Below are 21,918 nucleotides of genomic sequence, written 5' to 3'. Positions count from 1 at the left end.
ACTTAGTACTTAAGTTCACTTTTAATCAATTTCTCTTGATTTCTTTCGTTCTAATCCAGCGACGGCGCTCACGGATAGTTTACAGGGGTCACGTAGGACCCCATTGCGTGAACTCATTGCTGTTTTGCAGGCGTTATAAATAGTACTTTATTATTCCAAAACGCGCACTTTTGATCACGTCGGTCCACTAGGATCTTCGTGCGCGACAAATATTGTATGTATTACACAGACGATGGTTTTAATATTCCGTTTGTGCCACCCTGCGCTTATTGCTGGCGGTTAAAGCCCTAAAACCGTTTAATTTAAACACACGTAGTACGTGGATACACGCTTTTATTCATTCACGTGGTGCATGTGTGTGTGAAATATTAAAATTTACTTTTTGGAAATAAACAAACAGTCGGTAAGCGGGCAAATAGCCAACTTTTCAAAGGCAAATTATGCAAATTCGGCGGTGTGTGCATTTAATTTTGGCGCTTAGGTACATAAGAAGCTTCTCTTACGTGGCTCAGTTAAATAATAATAAATAAAGAACGCCAGATATAAACTGCAGTTTCTTATGCGCCGATTTATGTAGTTAATTAAAGTATAAAATAAATGATTGTATATATGCCACTTTTAATTTTACTTTTGTATATAGATTCAATTAAATTAGTGTTGTTTTTTTATTAGGAACAAATTAGCAAAAGTTAAGAGTTATCACTTCAGTAGAAGATGTCATTGCTGCACAGATGTTACGATGATCTAACTATCTTTATCTTTAATATTAAATAATTATAGCAAAAATACTTTCGGAACATTGTTGTAATTAAATCACATGACCAATCCAATGAATTCGTTTTAATTAGACCGCATTCCAAACTCACTACATGAATGTAAATTATTCAATTGCAATTTCGAAAAACCAACATGCAATTATATTTAATCCTCTTTAGTATTTAGCTTAACCAAAGTTTGCGTTTGAAATGGGAATCGATATTTTCTAACTTACTAGCTAACTGAAAAAAGTACATACTACTACATATTTTTTCTACCGCTATAGAAGCAAAAGCGCTTTAAAGAGGATTTTTCTTCGGTGCAGCATTTCGCTCCCGTGGGTCTCAATTTAGCAGTGGCGTATCACATATCCACATAAAAAATAATCCTGAGTTAAAATAAGAGGCGAACAAATTAAACCCTCTTTAGTGGGTCAACCCGGATATATACCATTCCATCGAATTTTACCGACGTCACAAATCACGAATCTGACAGATTATCGGAAAAATCAATCTGAATAATTGAAGATATATGGCCGCCTCACAATATAGGTGTTGATGGATTTGAACGAAATTTTAAACTACGATTCCGAATTACAACGTAAATTTAGAAGGGCAAAATATTCGATGTATGTCAAATGGATTTTCGTATTGATTAGTATGCGCTAATGGGCAATCAGAAAAGCTCGTGTCGAATAAAGGGTTTCATTAAATAGAATTGAGTATTTAATTAATATGCTGATTTTGTAAAATAGTCCTTAGAAGCAATAAATAATATAATTGGATAACCAATTTGATCTCGTGACACCACTGACACAATCTTATTGCTTATTTTATATATTATAAATTTGACATATGTATAGACTGGTTGCCACTCTTTGTAAATTTAATTTAAATACCAAGTTCTTATAAAAGAAAACCGCGAAGTAATTTAATGTTAATCAGAGGGTCTTACAAAATACAATAAAAAAAATCTATTCAGTATTTCGTTTTATTATTTAGAGAGTATATATGGAGTTTTTAATTAAAATAGACTTAAGCAATAAATATCTTTAGATATTATTATTAATAATTAATTGTCATAAGTCTGAATTTGACGATTGTGAAACGTCTATTTGCAGTTCAAATCAAGTTTAGGTTTAGGTTTAAATACAAAATAGACGTTTCGAAGCTGTTTTTATTAGTATAAATTTAATTTTACTGGTAAATATCAGTGAAACTGTATTTCTGATCTGTTACACGTACGTTTGAAAGTTTTGGCGTTCAAGGGTCATGTGTCACATTAAAAAATTTTTTCAACAAAATTTATTGGTGGCGAATATAATTTAACGAGTTGCGTTCACAACTGCTTATAATCAGTATATGCTAATATGAATAATGTAGTTCAATTTTTATTGACAATATTCATTATCGAGATTAAGAATATGGTAATCAATTAGAATTATATTTATAATACTAATTCTGATCTTCTAAACACGATAAAATAGGAAATCAAACCCAGGTATTTTAAGAATTATTTATCAACTTATACGACTGGTCATTTAGTATGTCTGGACTTTCAGTAAATTTTAAAAAAGAGCGTTTAAAAGCTTTTTTTTAAGAAGGTTACCATCAAATAATAACCGCAGACAGTGCTATTTTATATATTATATATTCAATAATAAATATTAAGAAGTTCATTGTACGAATCCTTCAAAAGCTCAACCAACACTACAATAAATGTTTGACAATGCTTCGCGTTCGTTTCTGAAAATTAACAATACTGTCTTTCTGTCAAGATAAAACAACGAAAAAAATAAGCAGGAAGTTCAGCAAGAAAATGCTCTGTGTTTACTGGGATTTATGAGAATTATTATTTTTGAAAAGAAGCACAACAGCTAAAATCTACTTCGATAGCAACATTGCAGAAGCAGTATTTCAAAGACAATTACATCGTTGATATGCAGTAGAGTCTCCAATTACTCGAACCATCAACTACTCGAGTATCAAATATTAAAATTTTAAAATACTCGAGTACTCGAGTACTTTCGAGTATTTACCAAATGTACCAAAATATCTATTATTTAAATTCGTGCACATATAAATAATTAAATAAAATACTTAGTATGGTAATTTTTACAATTATTTTAACTTCACGAACATACTTTTTAAAAACAATAATGCAAAAAGTGTCTCGAATTTAATATTACTGCTAACCTTTGGTTTTATTATTCCCGTTATGGAAAAAACCCTTTTCGTTGCTGTTGATGTTGGTCTTATTGTCATTAACGCGTTGGATAAGGCTTCTAATTTATATCTGTTCGCTTTTTATAGATATAAAATTTTTTGAACTCTCTTTTTATGTTCTCTTCTTTCATTCCCTTCTCTGCTTTTCTCTTATTTCCTTCGACTATTGACAAAATTGCATTTTGTAATTCTTCTTGAATAGATTTTTTTTCTTAACAATATACAATATTCTACTCCTTCTGATTAATGCGAAGAATTTAAATCTATATCCTTCGAAGATGTATTTGGGTGAATCCCTTTCACTCTAGAGCTAAACGGTTCGCAAAGAACTGACTTTACTTTAAATGACTTTAAAACACACAATTGTTTTGATTTATATTTTAAGCTGAGGGATCAGTATAAACAATTGACAACACTTTACGCTACAACTGCATAGTCATAAAACCTAAAAAATTTTTTTGTTGATATTTCATATTGTTCATTGCCATAAATTAGATAAGTCGGGACTGTCGAACAGAAAACACAAAATAAATTTCTCCGTCGTACCCACTAACATAGCCGACGACCGGAACTATGCAACTATGGAACTATGAAAAAATTATACCTGATAGTAACCGCTCTAACTCGGGACTTCGGGCATTAACGCCAAATAAAAGCAAGACGTTAACCTTTACCAGACCGAGTTAAAGTTATTTTTGTTTCTGAAATATTTAAAAAATTTTTAATTTCGAGTATTAATCGAGTAATTTTCAAAATACTCGATTATCAAGTACTTGAAAAATAGACAAAAATACTCGAGTATCGAGTACTCGATTACTCGAATTGGAGACTCTAATATGCAGTAATCCTACAGAGTAATAATGCTGCTTACATATTTAGGTGATTCCATAGATATTACTCCTCTGGGTTTTCCTGCTTTATTTTAAACGATTCTTGTCCTATTACCTAATTATGAAGATGCAATGCAGAAGCAATTACAAAGCTGTGGTGTCAAAACAACAATGGTTTTATTGTGAAGAAAAATAAATACTACTAGAAAGCTGGCAGAAAATTATTGGTAATTAAAGATAAGAGATTAGTTTATTTTTATATGCATATGACTATTATGATAATAAAATTTTGCCATTGCAAAAACCACTTGAACTGAAAAAGTATGATACATATAATACTTTATATTTATCAAACTAAAAAGTATATCTTGCCTTGTTTATTATTTCATACATAAGCTTTTAAAGGATTTGGAAAGTTTTCACAATTTTTAAAAGAATATCATAAAGCATTAGCGATACGCAAATTCTAGACGGGCAAACTATAGTAAACTCTCTTGAGGATTTAGATTAGACTTTAGCGCAAGTTTTGTCTTATATCATCGGCAGGCCACTGAGTTAAACGTACCATGTTTAATCTACTCTATATATAGTAATCCAGTAAATAGCATTAAACTCTCTATGTCAAAAAATGTAAAAAAAGTGCAAATAAAATAATTACATTAAATAACGCATTTTTATTTATTAGACAATAATCTATCCTCTCTTCTAAAACAATCTGCCGAAACACATCTAATGCATGCATTGTCAACAGCAACAACATTAATCTTCGTCGCCTTGCTACAAAAGTCCCCAATTTGTTTCCATCAATCCATGCTTACGTCACCTGCATCCGTCACATACCGCATATTCTGCCTCCGCGATACGTGTATGGGTTCCCTAATGTTGACGCGTACACGCACAGACGTCATTCACTTTTAAGACTTCCCTTCGACGCCTGCATATAAAATATTTTCCCACACTGATTATTCAGATTACATAATGCCGCTTTGATGTATCGAGACGGCACTTTTCTGTTGTTTTATCGATCAGATCAGAGTTCAAACCCAGGCGATGGGGGTTCGACCCAAGTAGGGTAGGAAAGAAGGTCCAAGGGGCCCAGATAGGCGGCTGAGTGATGAATGGAATAAAGTGATGAGACGGTGAAATGATTCGACACACACTCGGTGACCTCGATTCTCCTTTGACTCGCATCTGATTTGACAATCGAATATTCCTCTATGGACGGCAAGGGCCAATTTCGCCTAACGCTTCCGATGAAATACCGACTGAAACCAATTCGGACCGTTGGCCAATTTTGTCATTTATGTTGATTGAATTCTGGCTTGCAATGAATATAGTAATATTACAAACGAACGCGCGCTGAAATATATGAGCTTTCGAAGCGCTTTTTTGTTCGGCGCCGAAAGCTCGAGCCACCAGACGGAAAAGGCGAATTTATAATAACAATATAAACAATTTAAACTTTAGATAAAATATATATATGTGCACAAATAGACTTGTATTTAAATGATAAAACAGATTTAATATCATTTAAAACAGAAAAAACTGATTTTATGCAAATTATATTATTAACAAATTATTTCTAAATGACTTCCTTACTTGATTTATATAATGTTTTTAATCAATATAAACAGTTATAATGATTATTTTTAAGCTACAATAATTTTATAATCATTATTATTCTATTTTAAATAGGACATGTATAATTTATTTATATTTTTTATATATCATTAATTTAAATAACTATATTGCTTACAAAAAACGAATTAAAATAATAATGAATAAAGTTATTTTTGCAATAATATAATAAGTATTTGGTTAGGTATAATCGGTATAATATTTTAAACGTTTTCCATAAAAGCTCAAAGCTAAATTTTAATATAGTCGTTAGTTCAAAATAAAGACGTGAGGTACATAGAAATAGCATTACCATTGAAAATGGAAAATGGGGCGAAAATGTGCCACAAGGCGTCAAAACGACTGGAAGTGTGTTCTTGAACTTAAGTGTTTCTTTTGAAATCGCAAAAAATGACAATAAAGAATGTTTCGTGTTATATTTACTCCATTGTATTATAGCGCACTGTTTAATTTATTTGCCTTTTTTTAAATTAACTTTGTGAAAGAATATTCTTTATTGTAAATTAAATTAAATAAAATTGCTGAAATAGAAAAAAAATATAAATTCTTAAATATTTTTTATTTATTATACTAAATATATTTTTATTTAAATTTTGACGACTTCGTAATAAAATAAAGCACATTGCCTTGGAGTCTTGTATATATTTTTATGTATACAAGCGAAATTATCGATATGAGTTTAGTACTACGAGGATTACTTATGCACATTTTTTCGTCGTCGTGGAAATTTTATTTTATACGTGCTTAAGGAAGACTTTCCGGGATAATGAGGTTGGGTCAGTTTTTAGGTTTCTTTCCGAAGTCGTAAAACAAGCCCGGTCAGCCGCTGCTTAAATAAGAATTCGATAACATTATCCATCGGATGCGGGTTCATACGGGCATTAAATTAATATCAATTCTAAAAGAATTTTCCTTTTTACGCAAGAGCAAAAAGCCTTTTATCGAATGTCCGCCTCATCTCGGTTTATTACTTATATAAAAGTGGAGCGCTTTTCTCGAAAATCTCGTCAATATTATTTTATGCTCGCGTAGAGCTTTAAAGCTCGCGATATGAGCCTCGCAGTACGTTTCACTATTAAATCCTTCGTAAATTTTACACACCGAGTAAATTCAATTTAATTTTGCATTGTAAAAACTCAATATTAGCATGTTTGAGCGAGTCGCGTACATGAATTATTAAAGAGACTTGTAAGCTACGTCGAAAGAACTACTTTTTAAATTTGTTTCAAGTTTAGGGTTTCGAAAACAATTCAAAGTACGGCTATAAAACACATGATACAATTTTATATTATTTTAGAATCGTTTAGCTATATTTATTTGTAAAAGTTTTCTAGATAAAGTTGTAGAAAATTAATTAACAGGAGAATAAAGATTTTTTTATTTAAATAATATTTTAGCATAATTGTAACTATGTACACATATAATACGTACATACATTTATTGGATCTCACGATATTTAGTGAAGTTATGTGAATATTTTTTTTATTAAGACTACTACTTTCTAGTATGTCTTATTGTATTTTATTACAACTACCTAATGCGTTAACTTAAAAACATATTGTAGGAACGATGACGGATCTAGTGCAAAGAAAAAAAATTAGAAATATTATTTTTATCTGGCACATTATTAACTTAATTTACAGAATTAAAGATCGATAAATTGTTAATTTAGAAGAATAATTCTACGTAGACAAGATATGATAAAAATATTATAGCACTGAGCAAAAATTTAATCCTAGATATCCTAATTAGATAAAATACTATGATTTCGATCGAATATTTTTCTTCATATAAAAATACATAGATGAAAACTATTTAATTGTTATAGGTTATAAATAAATCGAAGAAATATTATAAATTTTAAACTTATCACTCCAGTGAAAAAATATTATTGTAGTTTCTGTTAAATTTAATATCATATTTTTTATAAAACTATTAAATTAATAAAAATATTAAATAAAAGTGTCATAACCTTATAATTAATCTTGATTAAAAAATTTTAATTAGATGCTACAAAACATTATTAATTTTACTACTCAAATGAAGCTACGGATTTCCCCTTTTAATAAAGAGGTTTCTCTATACAGCGATTCATTAATTATTAAAGTCTTATCAGAGAAAAATTTTGCAATTGCACTGTATGTATTATAAAAATCGATACGTCATAAAATAAGAATATATAAGAAAGAATTCTAAATCAATAAATTAAACAAAGGCATTTAAGTTTAATTTTAAAATAAAGCAAACACTATATACACTGTATAAAAATAACAGTATCTACAATAGCAATGAAATTGTATAAAAACAGTGTCGAGAATTAAAATAACATATATTTTTTCAATACAGTTTTGTATGCATTTTTAATGCGAATATATAATTATAGTATTCAGAATTTAAATAAAGTTATTATTTACTATATTGAACACGATAAAACTAGAGTAAAAAATAACAACAAATAAAATTTTATTTAGGTATATTATTTATTTATAAAAAATTTCACTGCTTAGTAATGTAAAATATTAAATAGATTATATAATTTTACTCAAGCTGAAATAAAGCACAATATCGAATAATTTAATTTCATGCTACATGGTGATCCTTAAAGCATGTTATTTAATTTTTAATATATTTGCTATTAAAAATATTTAAATAATTTAATTCTAACCATATTTTAAGTATAAGTGTAGTTAAAAATATTTAGCTGTTGAAAGAAAATATTTTAAAAATGCCCCAAATACACTTTGCACATAATAAAAAAACTATATATTGGCATAGTCGCAGTTTTTTTTTAGATATTTCATCGATAAACTGTCTATTCAATTAATAACATGGTAAGTCAATTTGGCACTTTGACACCCTTCAATAGTTTGCCGCAGCAAACCGGTTAAAAAACACTACCCTAGATTAACGTAATTTTCTATCCTCTGAAATTGGTGGTTCAGCAAGTTGAGGTTTGTTTATATTGCCAGGTCTAAACTCTTGATCTAAATTTTTATTTTATATAATGCAAGTAGGTAGATACATAAGTATATAATGGATTAATTGTACGTTAAAATAATTTATGATTTTGTAACGTATATTAAACTTTATTATAAATGCGCTAGTCATAAAAGTAATAAGATATTAATAAATAATTTAAGTTGGAAGTAATAAGGAAATGGAGTTTAAATAGAAAATCAGTTATTAGCCTCAATTATATGTGAACGATATTTCTAAATAAACTTGAATATCCCTTAATTATTTATTTTGTATTATTGAACTTTGCTATTGAATAATTTATTTATTAATTATATTTGTAAATGATCTATTTTAGTGTGTTTTAAAGACATGCATAGAAGTGACAATATGATATAAAATAAAAATAATCGGATTTTTCTCTGCAATAAATTTGTTTTTTAGATCGTCAGTTATTATGCATGAATCAGCGTTGGCGCAAAATGAGACTGATACGTGCACGTTTGCTTGCATCACGGAAATATAATATTCTCTCTCCGATCTCGGCAAGAAAATGAAGAACTCGACGTGACTTTATGAAAATAGATCCTTCCCCTTGTGTCATCTGCTTTCATTGTTCGATTTGATTAACAACTGCGGATATTTCCGCTTCATCGGTTCAAAGACAACGGACATCGGCTGAACATGTATACAATATTGATTGCAAGTTTCGTCACCGCATTGAAATTTTACTGACATAGTGCACCAAATTACTCGGTTGACAATTTCGCAGTGGAATTTGCATAGAATGCCAGTGCCGAACTTGCGCCAATGATGATTGAGTCCAAATAATAAAAATATATTGCGGCGCTTCCGTTTGCGAGAATAACTGGGTCTCACAATATTATATAATATATTGCGGCAATACTACTATATAGACTGGAATAAATTTTATGGGATTACGATGATTGATACGTGACACATATTTGCTGTGTGCTATAGATGAAAATCTGTTGGGTTTAAATGGGATTATGGTTAAACGATAAATTTAGTGGCTGGTTCCTATGAAGCATGATATCGTTTTTTTTACTCTATAATAAACACCCCTTTTATTGTTTGAATATTTATTTTATATTTTTACTTTTTAAAGTGAGACGAATATCTATAAAATATTATATTTATTATAATGAACATGATATACAAATATAGTAAAATTGTGTAAGAGTAAGAAATATGACTTTTAATTTTTATACATATTATTTATTAATAAATATACAGAATCCTCAAAAAAACTGTACAATATTTTATGCTGATATTTCAAGATCTGTTAATGCAACAAAACAAATTTAATCTAAATAAAATAAAATCATAAATAATTATTTGAAACGCCCTATAAAAACACGTACTTTAAGCACACGTGGCTCTACATTAATTATTTGTTTCTATTTACCCTAAAAATATATAGTAAAAACAATTAATTCGTTTCTTAAGATAAATATATTCTTAGGTGGTCTTTTTAATTATTTGTACATTTATTCACGGTATTACATAAAAATATTAAATAAATCTAATTGTAAATAATACTATATATAAAAATTTTTGCTTAATTACAGAAAATGTAATGTTTAATGTATATGTTTTTTCTATAAAGTCCTGTATTTAATTTTTTTTATTTTACAACTTATAAATTATAAGCAAAAACTATAAAATGAGGTTTGAATAAATGTAATATATACAATCTATCATATCTTGTCATATTTAAAAAAATATCAGGATTCTCGACAACTATAGACATTAAGAATTCTTACTTTGAAAAATAATAGGAATTTTCGAGAATTTTTCTTTTTAGAAAATATTTAAACCCTAGTTTTCAAGAAACGAAATAAAATATCGTATTTTATTGCAGAATAATTTTTTGTTTATGTTTATTTATATTTAGGAGAAATAATTGCTTTATCAAATTTATGTATCTGGATTTTTTTCCTACACGAAAACAGTTACCCAAACCATTTACTCAATCCATATATTATATATTCTTCATTAATATTTGTATAATTTATTTTTCTATTGTCATTTATATAAATTATTTAGTTATTAAGAAAGGTCGCAGTATCATTATTTTTTGCTTTAAAAATATTTTATACAATATTATTCAAGCATGAAATTTTAATTAATAATTTCTATAGCTTTTTTAATAATAAATTCATATTATTTCAATGAAATATAATATTTTATTATATGTTTTTAAAATATATCTTACGATAACAATATGAATCTCCTCTGTTTGTTCCACATACTAAGATCAACTTAGTCAAACACTCACAACTTCAACATAGTGGATTATCGAAATCTATGAATACCACTTTGTGTATCTAGGAATATTTTAATTTTAATTCATATAATATATCCTTTATAATTTAAAGTAGCTCATGATTAGAACATTTTCAATACCTAATATGTACGACCTAACTTAATTTTAATTAATCACCATTATTAATAAGTATTTGTGAAATTAGGAAAATCTAAATAAACAAAATCTTCGGTGATCGATCGGAATTTTATTTATATAATAATCACTTTTTCTGATCTCCCAGACACGAAGAATTTTTTAAAACACAAAGTTGCATATGGGATTCTAACTATCACTCATCTATTGTGCTTAATTTATTATTGCGTAATATCTGTTTAATTGCATCTAAACTAAATTCTTAAAAGTCTATCATCGCAATTTTTAATCTTAAAATATATTTTAAAGTAAATTATGCAATAGGAAGTTTGCAACTGTACGTCTTAATGACTTTATAAAACACTACATTTGTGAAATAAAAATGAGATTCAAGAATAATCTATTTTCAATTTCACATTGACATATAATTGAATAATCATGGGATAAAATTCGCCCACACTACAAAAAATCAATATATGTATATGATTTACGACCTTGAGAATTTTCTAATAGCTGGTAATTTTTTTAAATAAATTTGAAGCTCTAAATTATATTTTTACTAATATAAAAATGTGTAGTATAAATTCACAAAAATATAATTAAGCTACAAAATATACGTTTGTTATAAAAGGTATGTGCATAAATATGAATAAGATGAATTAGTGTAAAGTAATTTAACTCTACAATTATTTTAAATTAAAACTTCCTTTAATGTTTAAAATATTTCTTTGTCGAATTAACTTTGGGTTTTATGATTGTTAAATATTTTATTTATATATTTACAAGTACATGGTTTATCAGAAGATTTACGTGAACATCAAAGGTTTCCTTAATACACATCCAAAGAAGCTTTTATGATTCGATCAAGCATGTGTTTAAAATATTTATTGGAATAAATTTATTTGATAGATTGAATTTTAACTGTTCATGCGGGGCTTGTAATTATTTTCAATAATAATCATTGAATAACAAGAAAGCGAATAATAAATTATATTGAAAATTTTCTACTTTCCTCCGAGTGTTTGTAAATGAAATTAATTTATTTTAACGAGTTTACGCTAACAAATCAATCATTTTATCTGCGAAGTATCGCTCATGTTCTTTCGCCGCCAGAGCGAGAAAACTGGTCTCTGTCAAAATTAATAATTTCATCGTTCACCACCGGCTTTCAGCAAATTTAAACATTTCAGGAGGAGCGGTTCGAAACGATGACTATATCGCGCGAAATTACCGTTCGTCGCCCGAGTTTTAGGGACAAACGAGGCAAAATTTACGAGGATCATTAGTCAACAAAGGGTTGGTTATTAAAGTTGAATTAATATTATATTGTAACATAAATAAATGGTCGTTGCGCCTAACACATTTAATTAAACGTACACGACTTGTGAATATCAATTATGAATATAAAATGGTGTAATGTGGTTATCAAAAGACACAATTTATAACGGGATGAGTTCAATCTTTTTCTTTTTACTTAGAAGTGTATTTTAATTGTGAATTATGTTTTTAAATATATATTTAATTAATATATACACTACTATATATTTTAAGGTTATTGTGTATAAAATACTAGGGATCATCGACTAGAATTTGCAGAGTTTTGGAATAAATATAACGCTTATAACGATTTTTAAGAAATACAATTTAAAGAAAATTATACAACTTGTTGTACTACTTATTGAATACTGCTAAAGAAATTTCCTATCTGATTCTGAATATTAATTAAAAGTATTAATTTTTGAAAAACTAATTTCTCCATAAAACTTATGGTTATCTTGTATCATTATATAAGATTTATCATTATTTCTAAAATATGCTCATAACATCTAATAATGGAACAGAAATTTATTTTTGAATTTATTAAGATAATATAAAACATAGTTTTAAACAACAACGCAGCTAGAAAATAAAAGTAATAATTGTATATTTCATGTAAATGCTTAAAAAATATTTTTGTATCTAGGTTCAAGCAAAAAATATATTTACATTTTCAAGATAAATATTAGAATAATCTGTATTCTATTTAATTTTGCCTAATTATGGTATTATTTTATTTTGAACTATATGATGTAAAATGATTATTTTTGTGAAAAGTCCAATAAGTTTTTAAGGGAATAAATATACACGTAAATAAACCCTACAGTTATAAAATATAAAATTATTTAGTTTCGTAGTATTTTAATATAAAGTTTGTAAGCAAATTTAATAACAGTTTTAAAATTGGTAAAAAAGAAATAATTGTATATTATATAATAAGCTGACTTAATATAAATTTATATTCAGCTAATTTTTAGAATATATTAACTATATTTAATATCGATCTTAATTGCTAAAAAAATATTGCGTTAAATAAATAATTGTGTTATGCTAAGCATTGTTTGTGAATAATAAATAAGTTATATTTTCACATTAACCTTTTGTATAATTCAAAAAAAGCAATGTTCGCTGATTTAATGCGCATATTTGGTGTTACTAATTAATTAGTAAGAAAGCTACGAAATTATGTTGTCGGAAAAGGATGTTAATATACGAGTTTGTATATGTCCTAAATACACATGCTCCTAACGATACTTTCACTGTCAAAGTGTAGCAATCCTAAATATACTGCTGCAAAATCTGTGGTGTAATATTGCATAATAAGGCGAATTATATTTACTATATTAAGTGATTAAGGTTTGTGTAGCCTCTTAGTGTATTTATTATGATATGGTATATAGTTTTGTTATTATTTTTATACAAAATGCATTCTTCATTAGCGTTGCTTCCGAACTGGGTAATAAATCATCAACACTATGGGATTTTTCGGGAGCAAAAAAGTGTGTTTGTATAAAATGATCACTAAAAGCGGCTTGAACGTGGTGTTAACATGGCGATTAATCATCTTTTATACTAAATGCTAATGTATCACTACGCCTAAATACCGGACTGCGCGGTGACATCGAACGAATAGGTCCACTGTGGCATTCAACCCCGAAAACCACAAATGATCTATATTTATAGCGATGTTAACAAAAAATAAATACATGGGCAAAATATAGGTAATCTAGTAAATTAAGTGTTTGCTGCCATTAAAAATATATGTATGTCATTGATAATTTACCCAAAGCGTAAAATCAAAATTGTCAAAGCGTAAAGTGGGTTAAAGGATTTTCATTCAATGAAAAATACATTAATAAATGTACGAAGCGCATAAAAAGGAAAAAACTTATCGTTTATCTGAAATGCAGAGTCGGATTTCGTGTATAAGATAAAGTAGCCCCATAAAACAGGTGCTCGAGAGTAAAATGCTTCTCCTCCTATACCGAGTTCACCTTTGCTTTAAAGTTTGAAAACAAATTTAATAACAGTTTTAAAAGGGGTAAAAGAGAATTGATTGTAAATTATACAATAAGCTGACTTAATATAAATTTATATTTAGCTAATTTCTTAGAATATATTATCAATATTTGAATAAAATAATTAAATATTCACGTGATTTTAATTTATAATGTTTTATTTTTCACATCAAATTATTCGCTCGTGTGTTTTATAAAAGGCGTGAAACGTGTTTGAGAACTATAGGGGTGGTGTGATGGATCATGTTGATTTTTGTGCCCTTAAAACAACGCCTAAAAGAAAATATTTGCAATGTAAAATAACTGGGACACGCTCGAAATGAAAAATAACGTGCACGCGAAAAGTGTATAAGAACGAGTGAGAAAGTGCATTTTTTTAAATTATTCATGAGCTTGCGCTCTTTGACACCATCATCTGAGTTAACATTGCCTAAAATAATAAAATATAGTGCAAATTAATTATTATTAATAATTACACAAAATAAAAATAATTTTAATGTAGGTATTGATGGAAATATGCATGGACACTATATTTGCTTAATTAATATTGAAACACAATTATTGTTTTTAAGGTCTATGAAACAATCCCTCACTTCGAAGATAATCGATCTGAAAAGGAAACCAGGGAACAATTAAATTTATACAATTCCCCAACGAATAAAAGTACGACAGGTATCATTCCGACCTTAATTTCTCGTTAAGATATATTTCCGAGAATTCAGAATGCCTTTTGCTAAATATTCGGCGTAGATAAAGAAAAGCGATCTTTCAGAAAAGATTAAAGTATCACACAGACGATTTTGTACAATGAATTCGAACGAATGTTAAAATCTTATATACAATAAGAAATGTTTAAATTAATAAAGCGATAAATCTACTGCGTTATTGTTCGATGGCAAAAGAATAATAAAAATCAGAAATTTTGGTGGAATAGCACTTTAATATATTATTTGCTTAATGACTTAAAAATGAGTTAAGAAATGATAAAATTATATTTAAAATTGATTATATTACTAGAGTAGTTTTTTTTACATTTATACCATAAAAAAATATAATATATTTTATATACAAATAAAAACTTAATTGAAATTTTTACTAAATTGTGTTAGGTAAAATATATTTTGTTTATTACTTGTTGTAAAAATAAATGTTGTAATGATTGAGACAAAGGCTTTTAATTTTAATTTAAAACTGGATCCAAAGTTGCTTAATTTGTAGTTAAAAGTAAAAGCACGCTCATAAAATGTGGTAGTATTGCTTTGATCTTCTTAAATTATATAAAACAAAATATTATTTTCATTATGCTGTCCATAATTAAGAAATATTCTGTGGGTTTGTAGATGGCTTATTATTTAGCTATATATATAAAATAACCAAAACATATATTTTTTTGTATGTTGATTTCTTTGATTTAATAGTTATGAAATGTCTGATTCATTCAACCTCTAAGTTTGATAGTCAATCTATCTGACATTTTACTTTTATTGATAGTTCTTGTTTATTTTAAGATACATCGTCAGTTTTTAAAATAAATTAAAAAAATATATTCATGAACAAATACAACAAAAACAGCTCAAAATAGCAACGATGTATTAAACAAAAATGCGGCTTATGAATTCACAGTACAATGATGACTTAAGACAGAGGTTCTAGGTTTTCTAAGGTGCCCTATGTTTGTACCGTATTCTTTTTAAAGTGCACTTTGTATAGTAGCAAATAATTTTTAAATAAAAAAAATAGTAAAAATAGCAACAGAAGGTTACTATTTGTGAATAAAGCTTTTGCAGTTATTTTTAAGTAATTTACTAATTTGCACCAGATCCTTTCAAATTAAATTGAAAACATAAATAAAATTCACAATTATATAAAATTATTAACAGACAAATCTGCTAGGTCTGCTGTCACGGCTTAATGACAAATCATATTGTCATGTATGACAAAACATTAATTAGCTTAGCATAACGGTTATACAGATAGACTGCTGAAACATTCGAAACCTATTGAAAATTATGCGATTTAGCAGCTGTGATTAAAAAAAAGACATGTCGGTCATCTTGCAAGATAGCGATCAAATATATATCGTACAGATAGCAGAAGCTGGACGTAGAAACTCAAAAATTGCACAAATTGTTTGCCACTTCTTTTAGTCATGTAATATTGCAAAAAAGAATCAATTAATTATTGCAAAAAAATAATGAATTCTCGAGTTGTGTATAACTTCTTCTGCGATTTTAACGTCACTAACTGGCTTCTTCGCTGCCGGTATAAAGCAGAAACCGATATAATGACAGTTGTAAATGTGTCGATAGTTTAAACGCATACTTTGATGAATTGTACGGCTTTTACCAAGCTTTTGATACAAAGTTTAATATTTAATAAACTAATATATACATATATGTTTTTCAGAACAGTGGGTTAATAAAAAAAAATATTGCAAGCAAATATTAAAATGGTAAAATGATTTATTAGAAAAAAACAAGCAAAATGTTTTTTATCGAAACAGAAATTGTTGAGTCACTTGATTTATTTTATAATGTAATCTAAATCTTTTTTATGCAAATATTGTTTTTTTTTCTTATTTAACACAATGATTTTTTGTTGCATTTAAACTTACATAATTTGACTCAATTTACTTTGATCTTTCATATATGAGTTTATAAAAAACAGAAAACCTAAAATGAGGTGATAAATCGAATTAATTATAATAATCACAAATTATTTGTTATTCTTATTTATTTTTTTATTTATTTATTTATTGAGCTAATATATATATTATTTACAATAAACAAATTTAAGCAAAACATACATACAGCCTTAGCCATAATAATAGGGCACCCCTTAAAATGGTATGTAACTCTTTACAAGTGCATAGTCTGACCGAAATATTTTAGCAGGTAGTATTAACCATTTTTCTGAGAATTATACAAAGAAATTGGTCGTTTTTGATTACTAACTTGAGTTTTAAGAAGGTAATTGCCGGTCTAATGTTCAGTCTTGCTTAAGTAAACGATATGTTTAGTTGGGTGATTTCGGCCAGTGGCGTAGCTATGGGGGGGGGCGGAGGGGGCGGGCCGCCCCGGGCGGCACTTGCTTGGGGGCGGCATATTCGCGATGGGATCGTCTAGTGTGGTTCTTAGCCCTGAATGCACTAAAACATATATAAATCCACGAATAACAAGAGCTTAATAATAACCAATTTATTATTTTAAGAAATTCTGATTTTATGACCCTGCAAAAAATATATAGGGGGGGGGCGGCAATTTTAAGGATCGCCCTGGGCGGCACATACCCTAGCTACGCCACTGATTTCGGCCTTTATTTGTCGTTATATTTTTTTTATTGAATATTATATAAACGTGAATTAAGTGAAGCTAAAAGAGTGAATATAATTTTATTGCATTCGCATATAGCATATTATTGCCTAAATATATCGAAAATTAATAAGCACGTTGATTATTCAAAATGCTTAGAAACAGTTTAACGAATGTGGTTCTTACAAATCTAAGTCAAGAACTGGAAGAAAATGAAAGACAACTGCCCAGGAAAATCAAATGTTGGCTCGCGAGTCCCTTAAAAATCGTCGAAAAATGTCTTTAAAGCTAGTCGGCTAGCAGAAGAGCATCCATTTTTTCGCGGACGGTGAGAAGAAGGTTCAGCAATGTGGGACTTAAAAGTTGTAAAGCCCGACAAAAAAACCGTGGCTCTCAGAATTAAATAGAACACAAAGGTTAGAGTAGACCTTAAAACACCAAGATTGGACATCTGAAGATTAGGCAAAAAGTCCGATGAATTCAACTTTAATGCAATAATAAAATAAAATTAGTAATATAAAAAAAATAAACTAAAAACCTAATTTATTTAAAAAATTTTAATGAAATATTTAAAAAGCATAATTATACTTTATTATTTACCATTTTTTAAGTTTGTGTGACCGGTGTAGTACACGTGCATCGAATAGTCAGAGATGAATATAAAGCTGATTGCGTAGTATCTAAAGTCAAATATAATGGCGGGTTGCATGACAGCAGCAGTGGTAGGAAACCTGTACACTTGCGAGGGTAGTATGAATAGTGACAAGAACTTGAAGAAAACGAAGGACAACTGCCCATAAAGATCAAATGTTGGTTCGCGAGTCCCTTAAAAATCGTCAAAAAATGTCTTTAAATTTCAATGTAGAAATCCACTTTAATGGATTTATACTGAAAATATTTCACAGCCCAGAACACGCTATCATCCGATTCCAGCAAGAAAACGCTGCGTGACATCAGAAATATAAGCTAATCCTACTCAAATTATTCATTATCCAGCCAAGAAATTGAACCAGTCAGATTCAACCGTGTATAGATGCATTAAGAAGATTGGAAAGGCTTGGAGATAAAGCCTGAGCATATATCGAGTAAAGAAAAAAATTCGGCGCGTATCCGCAAGAACTGCAGGATCATAAAGCTGGTTTCTTTTTATCGATCCTTTGCTAACCGGAGATAAAAATTGGACGTTGTGCGACAATAATCGTCGTAGAAGTCATAGATCATTTAAAAGTCAAGTAGCCTGTAAAACCTACCTCAAAGCCTATAAAAAAATTATTTTGTGTATATGGTGGGATTGCAAAGGGATTGTGTACTATGAAACTCTTAAAGATAGCCAAAAAAATAACAGCATGCTTTTATTGTGATCGTAAAAGAAAGGCTTGCACTTGTCAACAGAATTCGAATAGTTCCTAAACCAGACAATGCGCATTCCCATCTGACAAAAATTACTCTCGATAACATCAAGGAACTTAGCTGGAAGCCTTTATTTTATTCACCTTATTCTCTAGACATTGCTCTTTTAAACTTCTATACATTTCGATCGATGCCAAAAAATCAAAATGTAGACAATGTGAAAACTAGATCTAATTTTAAGTTAATAAAATTATTAAACGGATAAAGAGGTGGGATAGGGTTATTCTTAAAATTAAAATACAATTTTGAATCGTTAAAATAAGAATTACTATTAAGAAGTGTTTTTTTTTGCTTCATTAAAAAAACGACATTTATTTCAAGAACACCTAATAGTACTATGTATATATTAAATTGTATTATTTTTTTCCTTTATATGTATAAACAAAAGCAATTTATAGTAACCTAGGTTAGGGTACGGAAAATCGTAGCCTAACTCAGCCTAACTAAAAATCGTAGCCTAACTTTATAAAAAAAAAATTTTCACAAAAAACTTTTCTTTTTAAATATACTATTTTTTTAGACGGTATCATTAGGGTTTTCAAAAGCTCTATTCTCTTTTAAAAATTCTAGTCTTAATCATTAAAACGAGCGAAATAAGTTTTAACTATATGGCAATTCGCACAAAAGCTCGTGTGGGGGTCCGATTACTTTTAAATATAATAAAACTTTTTAAATAAAAAAAAATTATATATTTTATTTCGATGCAGCTTAATCTGCATCGAAAAAATTTCAAACACTTTTTGTAAAAAGAATTTTTCAGTAGGATTTTATCCAACGAAGTTATGATAAATGATAATTTTTTAAATTTGCTGCTATTTTGAAAAAAAATATATATATTTTTTTCATACCAAACATTAAGGGGGTGCTCAAGAATTTTTAGTTTTTTAGTCATTCAAACAAAGGAATTAAGAGCTTCTCTAAAGTCGCCAAAAGACTCGTATGGGGGTCCGATCGATCTGATACATCGTTTGTTTTGAAGCAAAAAGCTATTTTTTTATAATTATTTCGATGCAAGTTTGGCTTCTAAACGTTTTATATGTATCAATCCTTTATGTAGGATTTTAACCTACAGAGTTATGAGTGTTTAAGTTTTTAAATTTGCCGCCATTTTGAGAAAAATTGACATATTGGATTTTGCTAGCAAACATATACAGGGTGATATATTAAATAGTCAAGATAATTTTTTACTGTTTTTAAATAACATAAAATAATGTTTATAAATTTGAATGTACTTATAAAATTTTGTATATTTATAGCTTTACAAATATATTCGAATACTTATACAATTCAATATTCGAATAGTTCTATTTTTTTTAAAAATGGAATACAAAATATATTGGTACAATAACCACTTACAATTGTATTGTTAGTAACAATATATTAATTAATTGTCGCTATGACGCTAATATATGTTACTAACCATTTCATATAAATGTTAAAAACAATTTAAGTATTTTCTTATAAGATTTTAGAAAACATGGAATAATGAGAATATAGCCCTTGAATATGAATAGCACTTCTCGGGAAATATAAAATATCTTATAAATAGGAATCCCGGGAGAAAATTTTCGGTATCACTCATATTACAAGATGTATGTATAATAATTGTTTTTTTAATTCTAGTAATTAATAGAGATGAAATAAAATTAAAAATATGTAATAAATAGGTAAAAGTATAGGTTTTATATAGGTTACATATGTATGTATATTTAAAATATATATATATCGCGAAATAGTTATATATTAATTTAACTTCAAACCATTTTTTAAGTATATATTATATAAAACATAAGCTATTTAAGAAAAAAACATTTGTTTTCAATCATTTTAGAGCATAAATCAATAATTTATCTAACTCGATTAAAAATAAATGTTAGATGCTGTTTTTAGTACTCATAGATTATATAGAACGGAATTTTAATGTATTTTTTATTTAGTTGCCTTACAAACTTTATTTAGTGTTTATATTAACTGCTAGATATGTTTACTGCAATTATAAGCACAAATTATTTTATACAAAATTTGTATTTCTTGTTTATATTTTTTGTATAGAAAGATAAATATATTTATATACATACATATATACATATATATTAAAAGAAACCAATTAAATTACAGCACATTTATGAATAGTGTACATCTATATACGATATTTTTTTCATTGGAAAATAAACTAAGGTTATACAAGACTTTTAAAAATGTATTATTTTGAGATTGAAAACTTGTGTTTATACATGTTTTCAGATTTGTATCAAATCCTATTGTACACATTTTTTTCTGATCTGATCTCATTACGCGCCATTTCCGTCTCCACAATCAACACAAGCCCACGATCGTATCCCGGTGTTTACGTTACAGACACAAAAATAATATCGCATACTCACTCGACAACAACCGTCACACCGATCTTGAGACTACACAATCACAACACAACTTTGAAAGAAGAAGGAGAAGATTGTTTTTATTTTTTGCAATATTATTGTTTACAACGAATACTCCGGCGGTACACACGTCGCACGCGGGCCTAACGCACAAACTGTCGGCACGCGAGCGAGAAAAATACGACGTCGACCGCTGCCTGGCAACATATGTGTCGAGTCGTGCGCGGGACGAGAGCGAATAGAGTGCGGCGGCCCGCGCAGTGCTCCTGACGGCGGCCGCGCACTAACTGCAGAGCGGCGGAGCCTCCGACCCCTTCGAGCCCTTCGCATACAGGATGGACAGCCTTTCTATTTGGGGACGCGCACAAATGTCTACAAACCTACGTGTCGGTGTGTTAGTGGGCTAGGATTTGTCATAAAACAATTGCGCTGCGTAGCGGGAAATTATACGATTATATTTTCACCAACTATTATTTTAGGCAAAAACAAAATTGTCAATATCATGAAAAACAAGAGAATATTGTTTGAATTAAATTTAGAAATATTATTAAAACATTCATTTATTTCAGTTATATTATATTTAAATATTTTTGTTATTATAACAAGTTGATTTTACTTATGTGTTTTTTTGGGACGGTTTTTTTTTTTATAA

At 28.4% G+C, this 21,918-nt stretch overlaps 1 long non-coding RNA gene across 1 annotated transcript in view; it reads right to left on the bottom strand.

The window, feature by feature from the left end:
• LOC148228681 (uncharacterized) overlaps positions 1–21,690 on the bottom strand; it is a 160,414-nt gene extending 138,724 nt beyond the window's left edge. The window contains exon 1 of the long non-coding RNA XR_015811563.1: positions 21,270–21,690. This is a non-coding gene — a long non-coding RNA (uncharacterized LOC148228681). The remainder of the gene's footprint in view (positions 1–21,269) is intronic.
• Between the last annotated feature and the right edge of the window lie 228 nt (positions 21,691–21,918).

The sequence above is a fragment of the Plectrocnemia conspersa genome, unplaced genomic scaffold (genome assembly GCF_051122295.1).
Source record: "Plectrocnemia conspersa isolate PC_06_02 unplaced genomic scaffold, ASM5112229v1 ptg000012l, whole genome shotgun sequence".
Classification (NCBI taxonomy): domain Eukaryota; kingdom Metazoa; phylum Arthropoda; class Insecta; order Trichoptera; family Polycentropodidae; genus Plectrocnemia; species Plectrocnemia conspersa.
This window is presented reverse-complemented; position numbering and strand designations above follow the sequence as displayed.